This window comes from Oncorhynchus masou, unplaced genomic scaffold (genome assembly GCF_036934945.1).
Source record: "Oncorhynchus masou masou isolate Uvic2021 unplaced genomic scaffold, UVic_Omas_1.1 unplaced_scaffold_1958, whole genome shotgun sequence".
Taxonomy (NCBI): Eukaryota; Metazoa; Chordata; class Actinopteri; order Salmoniformes; family Salmonidae; genus Oncorhynchus; species Oncorhynchus masou.
In genome coordinates, this window is record NW_027008452.1 from 69,106 (window position 1) to 81,619 (window position 12,514).

General features: G+C 44.6%; 1 pseudogene; it reads right to left on the bottom strand.

Moving 5' to 3' along the window:
- LOC135532638 (calcium uniporter regulatory subunit MCUb, mitochondrial-like) overlaps positions 1 to 531 on the bottom strand; it is a 32,265-nt pseudogene extending 31,734 nt beyond the window's left edge.
- Positions 532 to 12,514: the final 11,983 nt, after the last annotated feature.

The following is a 12,514-nucleotide window of genomic DNA, read 5'->3' on the forward strand; positions in this document are numbered from 1 at the left end:
CACATGTTAAAACAGGTTTTTATCTCCATGCTCCAGTTCTCTTTGTTCAGGGCTGACTCTGTGGAAACGGTATGGGGCTAACATTTCATTCGAGCTGATTCTCCAAAAAGATTACGGAAATGGGGAGTGGAGAAAGAGAGAGCTTTGGTTATGAATACCAGGTCTACTGTATAACAATGACATATACAAAGTGCAAAATTCCGTATGCATTTATGTAAAACATGCAAGATATAAACCTATTGATAAGAACTCACCAAGTAGGGAACTTGAATCGCGCTGGAACTTTTTCCAGAGGCAGAGGAGAGCGAGCAGCGGAGAACTCCGTAGTGAAGTTTGGCAACTCTACCGAACCAAATCATGGTCAAAAACACGATAAAAAAAACGAGACAAAGTAAAAACGAACGAACGCGATTAAACCGAACCGGTTATGTTTATGCGGAACTTTAAAAATAAAAAAACTTCCATCGCTATGGAATACACTGAAGGGCGCACCTCTCCCTCCCGTCTCAAATCAGATCTTCTCATTGGTGGAATGTTTACTGTAGAACGTGACGTTGGATAAGGTCTGAAGTTAATCAATAAATCAGAATGTAGATAAGGAGTTTGCGCTTCCAGATATTGGAGGTGGGATATATTGATGTCCAAACTAGAGAATGCTGGTTTTGTTGTATGCAATGTGTATGGTTACAATATTCACACCTCAAACAAGATTTTCTTTTCAGATCTTGCTGATAAACTTACTGAGCTGCAAAACAAGTATACAAAATGCATGGCTTATATTAGCTGGAAACTTTAATGAAATACCTAAAAACTCTTTAAACTATTTTTTTTAAATAGCGCCGAGATTTCAGAAAAGTGACATCCCTAAATTTTGCAGTAAACTGACAGTGATCAATACATGGCGTTTCTTTAATACAAACTGACAGTGATCGATACATGGCGTTTCTTTAATACAAACTGACAGTGATCGATACATGGTGTTTCTTTAATACAAACTGACAGTGATTGATACATGGCGTTTCTTTAATACAAACTGACAGTGATCGATACATGGCGTTTCTTTAATACAAACTGGCAGTGATCGATACATGGCGTTTCTTTAACACAAACTGGCAGTGATCGATACATGGCGTTTCTTTAATACAAACTGACAGTGATCGATACATGGCGTTTCTTTAATACAAACTGACAGTGATCGATACATGGCGTTTCTTTAATACAAACTGACAGTGATCGATACATGGCGTTTCTTTAATACAAACTGACAGTGATCGATACATGGTGTTTCTTTAATACAAACTGACAGTGATCGATACATGGCGTTTCTTTAATACAAACTGACAGTGATCGATACATGGCGTTTCTTTAATACAAACTGACAGTGATCGATACATGGTGTTTCTTTAATACAAACTGACAGTGATCGATACATGGTGTTTCTTTAATACAAACTGACAGTGATCGATACATGGCGTTTCTTTAATACAAACTGACAGTGATCGATACATGGTGTTTCTTTAATACAAACTGACAGTGATCGATACATGGCGTTTCTTTAACACAAACTGGCAGTGATCGATACATGGCGTTTCTTTAATACAAACTGACAGTGATCGATACATGGCGTTTCTTTAATACAAACTGACAGTGATCGATACATGGTGTTTCTTTAATACAAACTGACAGTGATTGATACATGGTGTTTCTTTAATACAAACTGACAGTGATCGATACATGGCGTTTCTTTAATACAAACTGACAGTGATCGATACATGGTGTTTCTTTAATACAAACTGACAGTGATCGATACATGGCGTTTCTTTAACACAAACTGGCAGTGATCGATACATGGGCGTTTCTTTAATACAAACTGACAGTGATCGATACATGGCGTTTCTTTAATACAAACTGACAGTGATCGATACATGGCGTTTCTTTAATACAAACTGGCAGTGATCGATACATGGCGTTTCTTTAATACAAACTGACAGTGATCGATACATGGCGTTTCTTCAATACAAACTGACAGTGATCGATACATGGCGTTTCTTTAATACAAACTGACAGTGATCGATACATGGTGTTTCTTTAATACAAACTGACAGTGATTGATACATGGCGTTTCTTTAATACAAACTGACAGTGATCGATACATGGCGTTTCTTTAATACAAACTGGCAGTGATCGATACATGGCGTTTCTTTAACACAAACTGGCAGTGATCGATACATGGCGTTTCTTTAATACAAACTGACAGTGATCGATACATGGCGTTTCTTTAATACAAACAGACAGTGATCGATACATGGCGTTTCTTCAATACAAACTGACAGTGATCGATACATGGCGTTTCTTTAATACAAACTGACAGTGATCGATACATGGCGTTTCTTTAATACAAACTGACAGTGATCGATACATGGCGTTTCTTTAATACAAACGGAGATCAGATCCAGAGCGTATTTGTTTCTTATTTACCCCCCTCCCCCTTACAGTATGACGGATCATAATATTATATTATCAAGTTAGAAAACTCTGAAAAATCCAGTAGCATGCGAGGATACTGGAAACGTAATAATTAAATCCTAAATGATCCAGTCTGAGAGCATCAAGAACTTAAATGAGGGACTGGTTTCATTCCAATAGTATAGAACCAACGCATGGGAGTAACTGGGAAGGATTTAAATCCAATGTGAGATCTCGCCTTTAAAATGGAGTAAGGAACTAAATAAACGAAATTGTTTGGAGAAAAAAAAATGAGTTTATGAATAAATTGATTTTTGGGGGGAAAATGATACTTACCCTTTCAGCAGAAAAATAAACAATTAATCCATCAGGAATAGAACTAGATCAAACTGGTTTATCTAGAGGGTGTCTTTAATATAACTGGATCAAACTGGTTTATCTAGAGGGTGCCTTTAATATAACTAGATCAAACTGGTTTATCTAGAGGGTGCCTTTAATATAACTTGAACAAACTGGTTTATCTAATGGGTGCCTTTAATATAACTAGATCAAACTGGTTTATCTCGAGGGTGCCTTTAATATAACTAGATCAAACTGGTTTATCTAGAGGGTGCCTTTAATATAACTAGATCAAACTGGTTTATCTCGAGGGTGCCTTTAATAGAACTAGATCAAACTGGTTTATCTAATGGGTGCCTTTAATATAACTAGATCAAACTGGTTTATCTCGAGGGTGCCTTTAATATAACTAGATCAAACTGGTTTATCTAAAGGGTGCCTTTAATAGAATCAAACTGGTTTAGGTGGCCTTCTTTTAAATCAAATCAATTTGTATTTGTCACATGCGCTGAATACAACAGGTGTAGCTCTTACAGTGAAATGCTTACTTACAAGCCCCTTAACCAACTATGCAGTTTTAAGAAAATCCCCCAAAAAGTAAGAGATATATACAGGGTGTTACAGTACAGAGTCAATGTGGAGGCTATATACAGGGTGTTACAGTACAGAGTCAATGTGGAGGCTATATACAGGGTGTTATGGTACAGAGTCAATGTGGAGGCTATATACAGGGTGTTATGGTACAGAGTCAATGTGCAGGGACACCGGTGTCAAGGTAATTGAGGTAATATGTACATGTAGGTAGAGTTATTAAAGTGACTATGCATAAATAATAACAGAGAGCAGCAGCAGGAAGTCCAGGATCCAGTTGCAGAGGGAGGTGTTTAGTCCCAGGATCCTTAGATTAGTGATGAGCTTTGTGGGAACTATGGTGTTGAATGCTGAGCTGTAGTCAATGAACAGCATTCTCACATAGGTGTTCCTTTTGTCCAGGTGTGAAAGGGCAGTGTGGAGTGTAATAGAGACTGCATCATCTGTTGATCTGTTGGGGCGGTATGCAAATTGGAGTGGGTCTAGGGTTTCTGGGACAATGGTGTTGATGGGAGCCATGACCAGCCTTTCAAAGCACTTCATGGCTATAGACGTGAGTGCTGCGGGTCGGTAGTTATTTAATCAGGTTACCTTAGTGTTCTTGGGCACAGGGACTATGGTGGTCTGCTTGAAACATGTTGGTATTACAGACTCGGTCAGGGAGAGGTTGAAAATGTCAGTGAAGACACCTGCCAGTTGGTCAGCGCATACTCGCAGTACAGGTCCTGATGATCCGTCGGGCCCTGCAGCCTTGTGAAAGGCGACCTGTTTAAAGGTCTTACACACATCGGCTACGGAGAGAGTGATTACACAGTTGTCCGGAACAGCTGGTGATCTCATGCATGTTTCAGTGTTACTTGATGTAGATCAAACTGGGTTGAGGAGGGTGAGAAAATATTAACAACACCTTGTGTAAAGACCCTCGGATCATCTAACTGCGATCATCTCTAAACTGCAATCATCTCTGACTGTGATCATCTCTAGACTGTGATCATCTCTAGACTGTGATCATCTCTAGACTGTGATCATCTCTAAACTGTGATCATCTCTGACTGTGATCATCTCTAGACTGTGATCATCTCTAGACTGTGATCATCTCTAGACTGTGATCATCTCTAAACTGCAATCATCTCTGACTGTGATCATCTCTAGACTGTGATCATCTCTAGACTGTGATCATCTCTAGACTGTGATCATCTCTAAACTGCAATCATCTCTGACTGTGATCATCTCTAGACTGTGATCATCTCTAGACTGTGATCATCTCTAAACTGCGATCATCTCTAAACTGTGTATATTCTTTCTATGAACATCTGTATAAATCTAATTTGAATGGGATTGAATTTGAACATCTGTATAAATCTAATTTTAATGGGATTGAATTTGAACATCTGTATAAATCTAATTTGAATGGGATTGAATTTGAACATCTGTATAAATCTAATTTGAATGGGATTGAATTTGAACATCTGTATAAATCTAATTTGAATGGGATTGAATTTGAACATCTGTATAAATCTAATTTTAATGGGATTGAATTTGAACATCTGTATAAATCTAATTTGAATGGGATTGAATTTGAACATCTGTATAAATCTAATTTTAATGGGATTGAATTTGAACATCTGTATAAATCTAATTTGAATGGGATTGAATTTGAACATCTGTATAAATATAATTTGAATGGGATTGAATTTGAACATCTGTATAAATATAATTTGAATGGGATTGAATGTGGACATTCTCAGTCCTGTGAAATCCATAGATTAGGGCCCAATCAACGTTTTTCAATTGACTGACTTCCTTATATGAACTGTCACTCAGTAAAATCATGCAATTCTATGTACCATGAGAAGAAAAGACGGGAGGTTTTAACTTCTGAGAATGGAAAATATTGGTTATTTGACATAATTATATAACGTTCTGAGAACGTTTCAATAACAATTTTAATAACACTGCTAGCTTAGGTTAACTGTTTTGAACATTCTTTGAACGTTACTAATGTTGTGTTTTTTATAGAACATTTTCTTAATGTTCTGACAACGTGGCTTTAAATAGAATCATGAGGAAACCTGCATAAAACGTTACGCTGAAGTCCTGATATTCCCACAGAATAACGTTGTCTGAACAATGACATTACTTTAAATAGAACTATGGGGAAACCTGTAGGAAGCATTATGCTGAAATACTGAAATTCCCGACCTAAGAAAAAATAGGGTTCTGAGAACATTATGTGCTAGCTGGGTATCCTGCACCATTCCCAGAAGGTTATGGGAAGGTTCTATGCAAAATAACCATAGGACAACCATGCTCTCACCAAGCTCTAAGAAACACATGGTTCTGAGAACGTTATGTGCTGGCTGGGGGTTCCCCTGGGAGGACTGGATAAAGGGAGGGAGGAGGCAGAGGCAGGAGTGAGAGATGAAAGATGGGGAGAGTAGATGAGATGGAGATCAGAGGAAGCAAATGAGACAAGGACACGAGGAAAGGAAACAACGTCATTTTCAGCCTCAACTCTTATGAAAACTAATATCCTTTACCTGTCTTGGGGCGGCAGGGTAGCCTAGTGGTTAGAGTGTAGAGGCGGCAGGGTAGCCTAGTGGTTAGAGAGTAGAGGTGGCAGGGTAGCCTAGTGGTTAGAGTGTTGGACTAGTAACCGGAAGGTTGCAAGTTCAAACCCCGAGCTGACAAGGTACAAATCTGTCCCTGAACAGGCAGTTAACCCACTGTTCCCAGGCCGTCATTGAAAATAAGAATTTGTTCTTAACTGACTTGCCTGGTTAAATAAAGGTAAAATTAAAAAAAAAAAAAAACATCCTTGATGAACATGGTTCAGTTCGTAATGGTACAGTTAGGAAGGTTCACAATGGTCCCAGCTGCGAAAGGAGAGAGGCTTTTGAACAATATTGGAACGCAGCAGCTGTCAATCAAAGCAAACCGAGTGCTTCAGTTGGAAGGGAGGTTTGGTGTAGTGTCTCGTCCCCAATGATGATGATTTTGGCCCAGTGGGAGTGAGATTCTTGAAGAAAGTGGATCCAGGCCATTTTGGCTGATCCATATGTGGTATCAGGTTGGGTAGAAAAGAAGTTGGTACTGTTGAATCTGTGGAAGGTAAACCCAAGTGGACTTGTGATGTTTTTGTTCCGCCCAGAGGGAGCAGGAGATCTGCCACGCGACTCTGTTCTTTGTTCTGCTCTTAGGAACAGGGCACCATTGAAAAGAGTGATTTTTGGGGTAGCGTTATTTGTGGAGGTGGATCAATTGAAGTTGAAGATTCCCAGTGTTTGGGACGCAAAACCTGTGGTGAAACAGAGGAGACACTGTCTGTCCTTTTGAGATTTGACTCAGAGTCTTTACCTGACAAAGTCAAGTAAGGATATATCAGTTATTCTATGCAAGCTTTTGTGCTGAACCCATTACAGTGTTTCAGGTGCCAAGTGTATGGTCATGTCACAGCAGTGTGTTAGGAGGGGAGATTCCAAAATGTGGGGAAGTGTGCAGGAGGACATGTGATAGAGAAATGTGTAGTTTCGGTGGAAAAAGTTGTGTCAACTGTAGGGATGCGCATGTTGCTGGGGATCGGAAGTGTCTGGTGCGAGAGAGACAGGTTGAGGTGTCCAGAGTCAGAGTAGTGCAGAAGGTGTCGTATGCTGAGGCAATGAATAAAGTAGAGGAGGATGGGTCAAGGGTGAAGGATTCTGAGAGGATCCCTGTGAGCAGCAGATCTGTGTCCGAACAGAGGGATCGGATAACGATATGTGTTTCAGTAAGGTTGGTTTCTTAGCGTTCATAGCCATGGTTATCAACTGTACCACAGAAATATAACATAAATCACCTGAAAATAGATGTTGTGGTTGTAGCTGCAGTGAACTCCTTGGGTTATGAGATTTTACTGCAAAAGAGTTACAAAGTGTGATGAACGATAGTGTCTCGTTCTCCCAGGCTGCCGGCCTTCTGCAGGACAAAGCCCACGCTGTAGGACTCAGCCCACCCAGTAGGACTCAGCCCACCCAGTAGGACTCAGCCCTCGCACTAGGACTCAGCCATCGCACTAGGACTCAGCCATCGCACTAGGACTCAGCCCTCGCACTAGGACTCAGCCCACGCTGTAGGACTCAGCCCTCGAACTAGGATTCAGCCCACCCAGTAGGACTCAGCCCTCGCACTAGGACTCAGCCCACCCAGTAGGACTCAGCCCACCCAGTAGGACTCAGCCCACCCAGTAGGACTCAGCCCTCGCACTAGGACTCAGCCCTCGCACTAGGACTCAGCCCTCGCACTAGGACTCAGCCCTCGCACTAGGACTCAGCCCACCCAGTAGGACTAAGCCCTTGCACTAGGACTCAGCCCTCGCACTAGGACTCAGCCCTCGCACTAGGACTCAGCCCACCCAGTAGGACTCAGCCCACCCAGTAGGACTCAGCCCTCGCACTAGGACTCAGCCCTCGCACTAGGACTCAGCCCACCCAGTAGGACTCAGCCCACCCAGTAGGACTCAGCCCTCGCACTAGGACTCAGCCCTCGCACTAGGACTCAGCCTCGCACTAGGACTCAGCCCTCGCACTAGGACTCAGCCCACCCAGTAGGACTCAGCCCTCGCACTAGGACTCAGCCCTCGCACTAGGACTCAGCCCTCGCACTAGGACTCAGCCCACCCACTAGGACTCAGCCCTCGCACTAGGACTCAGCCCTCCCACTAGGACTCAGCCCTCCCACTAGGATTCAGCCCACCCAGTAGGACTCAGCCCACCCAGTAGGACTCAGCCCACCCAGTAGGACTCAGCCCACCCAGTAGGACTCAGCCCTCCCACTAGGACTCAGCCCTCCCACTAGGACTCAGCCCACCCAGTAGGACTCAGCACTCGCACTAGGACTCAGTCCACCCACTAGGACTCAGTCCACCCACTAGACTCGGCCCACCCAGTAGACCTCGGCCCACCCAGTAGGACTCAGCCCACCCAGTAGGACTCAGCCCACCCAGTAGGACTCAGCCCTCGCACTAGGACTCAGCCCACGCTGTAGAACTCAGCCCTCGCACTAGGACTCAGTCCACCCAGTAGGACTCAGCCCACCCAGTAGGACTCAGCCCTCCCACTAGGACTCAGCCCACCCAGTAGGACTCAGCCCACCCAGTAGGACTCAGCCCTCCCAGTAGGACTCAGCCCTCCCAGTAGGACTCAGCCCTCCCACTAGGACTCAGCCCACCCAGTAGGACTCAGCCCACCCACTAGGACTCAGCCCACCCACTAGGACTCAGCCCACCCAGTAGGACTCAGCCCACCCACTAGGACTCAGCCCACCCACTAGGATTCAGCCCTCCCACTAGGATTCAGCCCACCCAGTAGGACTCAGCCCTCGCACTAGGACTCAGCCCACCCAGTAGGACTCAGCCCACCCAGTAGGACTCAGCCCACCCACTAGGACTCAGCCCACGCTGTAGGACTCAGCCCTCGCACTAGAACTCAGCCCACCCAGTAGGACTCAGCCCACCCAGTAGGACTCAGCCCACCCAGTAGGACTCAGCCCACCCAGTAGGACTCAGCCCTCCCAGTAGGACTCAGCCCTCCCACTAGGACTCAGCCCTCCCAGTAGGACTCAGCCCTCCCAGTAGGACTCAGCCCACCCAGTAGGACTCAGCCCACCCAGTAGGACTCAGCCCACCCAGTAGGACTCAGCCCACCCAGTAGGACTCAGCCCACCCAGTAGGACCAGCCCTCCCAGTAGGACTCAGTCCACCCAGTAGGACTCAGCCCTCCCACTAGGACTCAGCCCTCCCAGTAGGACTCAGCCCACCCACTAGGATTCAGCCCACCCACTAGGACTCAGCCCACCCAGTAGGACTCAGCCCTCCCACTAGGACTCAGCCCACCCAGTAGGACTCAGCCCACCCAGTAGGACTCAGCCTTCGCACTAGGACTCAGCCCACCCAGTAGGACTCAGCCCACCCAGTAGGACTCAGCCCACCCAGTAGGACTCAGCCCACGCTGTAGGACTCAGCCCTCCCACTAGGACTCAGCCCACCCAGTAGGACTCAGCCCACCCAGTAGGACTCAGCCCACCCACTAGGACTCAGCCCACGCTGTAGGACTCAGCCCACCCAGTAGGACTCAGCCCACCCAGTAGGACTCAGCCCTCCCAGTAGGACTCAGCCAACCCAGTAGGACTCAGCCCTCGCACTAGGACTCAGCCCACGCTGTAGGATTCAGCCCACCCAGTAGGACTCAGCCCTCCCAGTAGGACTCAGCCCTCCCACTAGGACTCAGCCCACCCAGTAGGACTCAGCCTTCGCACTAGGACTCAGCCCACCCAGTAGGACTCAGCCCACCCACTAGGATTCAGCCCACCCACTAGGATTCAGCCCTCCCACTAGGACTCAGCCCTCCCACTAGGACTCAGCCCACCCAGTAGGACTCAGCCCACCCAGTAGGACTCAGCCCTCCCAGTAGGACTCAGCCCACCCAGTAGGACTCAGCCCACCCAGTAGGACTCAGCCCACCCAGTAGGACTCAGCCCACCCAGTAGGACTCAGCCCACCCAGTAGGACTCAGCCCTCCCAGTAGGACTCAGCCCACCCAGTAGGACTCAGCCCACCCAGTAGGACTCAGCCCTCCCAGTAGGACTCAGCCCACCCAGTAGGACTCAGCCCACCCAGTAGGACTCAGTCCAACCAGTAGGACTCAGCCCACCCAGTAGGACTCAGCCCACCCAGTAGGACTCAGCCCACCCAGTAGGACTCAGTCCAACCAGTAGGCCTTCTGTAGGATCAGATTGGGTCATGTAGTGGAATAGTGGTGAGGTTTTAATGGGTGTAGGGTTAGATAGTGGATAATAGGTTTTAATGGGTGTAGGGTTAGATAGTGGATAATAGGTTTTAATGGGTGTAGGGTTAGATAGTGGATAATAGGTTTTAATGGGTGTAGGGTTAGATAGTGTATAATAGGTTTTAATGGGTGTAGGGTTAGATAGTGGATAATAGGTTTTAATGGGTGTAGGGTTAGATAGTGGATAATAGGTTTTAATGGGTGTAGGGTTAGATAGTGGAATAGAGGTTTTAATGGGTGTAGGGTTAGATAGTGGATAATAGGTTTTAATGGGTGTAGGGTTAGATAGTGGATAATAGTTTTTAATGGGCATAGGGTCAGATAGTGGAATAGAGGTTTTAATGGGCGTAGGGTTAGATATTGGATAATAGGTTTTAATGGGTGTAGGGTTAGATAGTGGATAATAGGTTTTAATGGGTGTAGGGTTAGATAGTGGATAATAGGTTTTAATGGGTGTAGGGTTAGATAGTGGATAATAGGTTTTAATGGGTGTAGGGTTAGATAGTGGATAATAGGTTTTAATGGGTGTAGGGTTAGATAGTGGATAATAGGTTTTAATGGGTGTAGGGTTAGATAGTGGATAATAGGTTTTAATGGGTGTAGGGTTAGATAGTGGATAATAGGTTTTAATGGGTGTAGGGTCAGATAGTGGAATAGAGGTTTTAATGGGTGTAGGGTTAGATAGTGGAATAGAGGTTTTAATGGGTGTAGGGTTAGATAGTGGAATAGAGGTTTTAATGGGTGTAGGATTAGATAGTGGATAATAGGTTTTAATGGGTGTAGGGTTAGATAGTGGATAATAGGTTTTAATGGGTGTAGGGTTAGATAGTGGATAATAGGTTTTAATGGGTGTAGGGTTAGATAGTGGATAATAGGTTTTAATGGGTGTAGGGTCAGATAGTGGATAATAGGTTTTAATGGGTGTAGGGTTAGATAGTGGATAATAGGTTTTAATGGGTGTAGGGTTAGATAGTGGATAATAGGTTTTAATGGGTGTAGGGTTAGATAGTGGATAATAGGTTTTAATGGGTGTAGGGTTAGATAGTGGATAATAGGTTTTAATGGGTGTAGGGTTAGATAGTGGAATAGAGGTTTTAATGGGTGTAGGGTTAGACCCTTTTGTTTCGGTTCACCAGACGTGCTTCCTGTCCCAGACCTGCTGTTTTCAACTCTCTAGAGACAGCAAGAGTGGTAGAGATACTCTGAATGATCGGCTATGAAAAGCCAACTGACATTTACTCCTGAGGTGCTGACTTGTTGCACCCTCGACAACCACTGTGATTATTATTATTTGACCCTGCTGGTCATTTCTGAACATTTGAACATCTTGGCCATGTTCTGTTATAATCTCCACCCGGCACAGCCAGAAGAGGACTGACCACCCCTCATAGCCTGGTTCCTCTCGAGGTTTCTTCCTAGGTTTTGGCCTTTCTAGGGAGTTTTTCCTAGCCAACGTGCTTCAACACCTGCATTGCTTGCTGTTTGGGGTTTTAGGCTGGGTTTCTGTACAGCACTTTGAGATATCAGCTGATGTACGAAGGGCTTTATAAATACATTTGATTTGATCGATTTACTCAGGAAGTTCCACAGAGCATCAAGGAGGCTGCAACTCTTCTAGAAAAAGGGAAGAAACACTACGGTTAAAAAAATATATAATCTAAATGTTTCATCTGCAGATAAATTATTTAAATAACATTCTCTGAAGATGGTAGTTCCTGCAGGAACAATATAGACAGGAGAGAACCTCATTCTGGTCTAAACTAATTTTCTTCGAGTACAAAAAATAAATAATTTCAGACCATCTAATAATTTGGTCAGGTAAAAATGTATTTGAACTCACATTTCACTAATTGACATGATGGTAGGTAACATTTTAGGTTTTAAATTAAATTTAGACAATTTATTAATGGCTTTTCCATTTCTAAGTTTACCCGTTTGGGAGCCAAACGACCGACTCTTTCAGTTGAGCGGAGCCAAACGAACGATTCTTTCAGTTGAGCGGAGCCAAACGAACGACTCTTTCAGTTGAGCGGAGCCAAACGAACGACTCTTTCAGTTGAGCGGAGCCAAACGAACGACTCTTTCAGTTGAGCGGAGCCAAACGAACGACTCTTTCAGTTGAGCGGAGCCAAACGAACGACTCTTTCAGTTGAGCGGAGCCAAACGAACGACTCTTTCAGTTGAGCGGAGCCAAACGAACGACTCTTTCAGTTGAGCGGAGCCAAACGAACGACTCTTTCAGTTGAGCGGAGCCAAACGAACGACTCTTAATTGAACGGCTCACAGAACAGACTCGG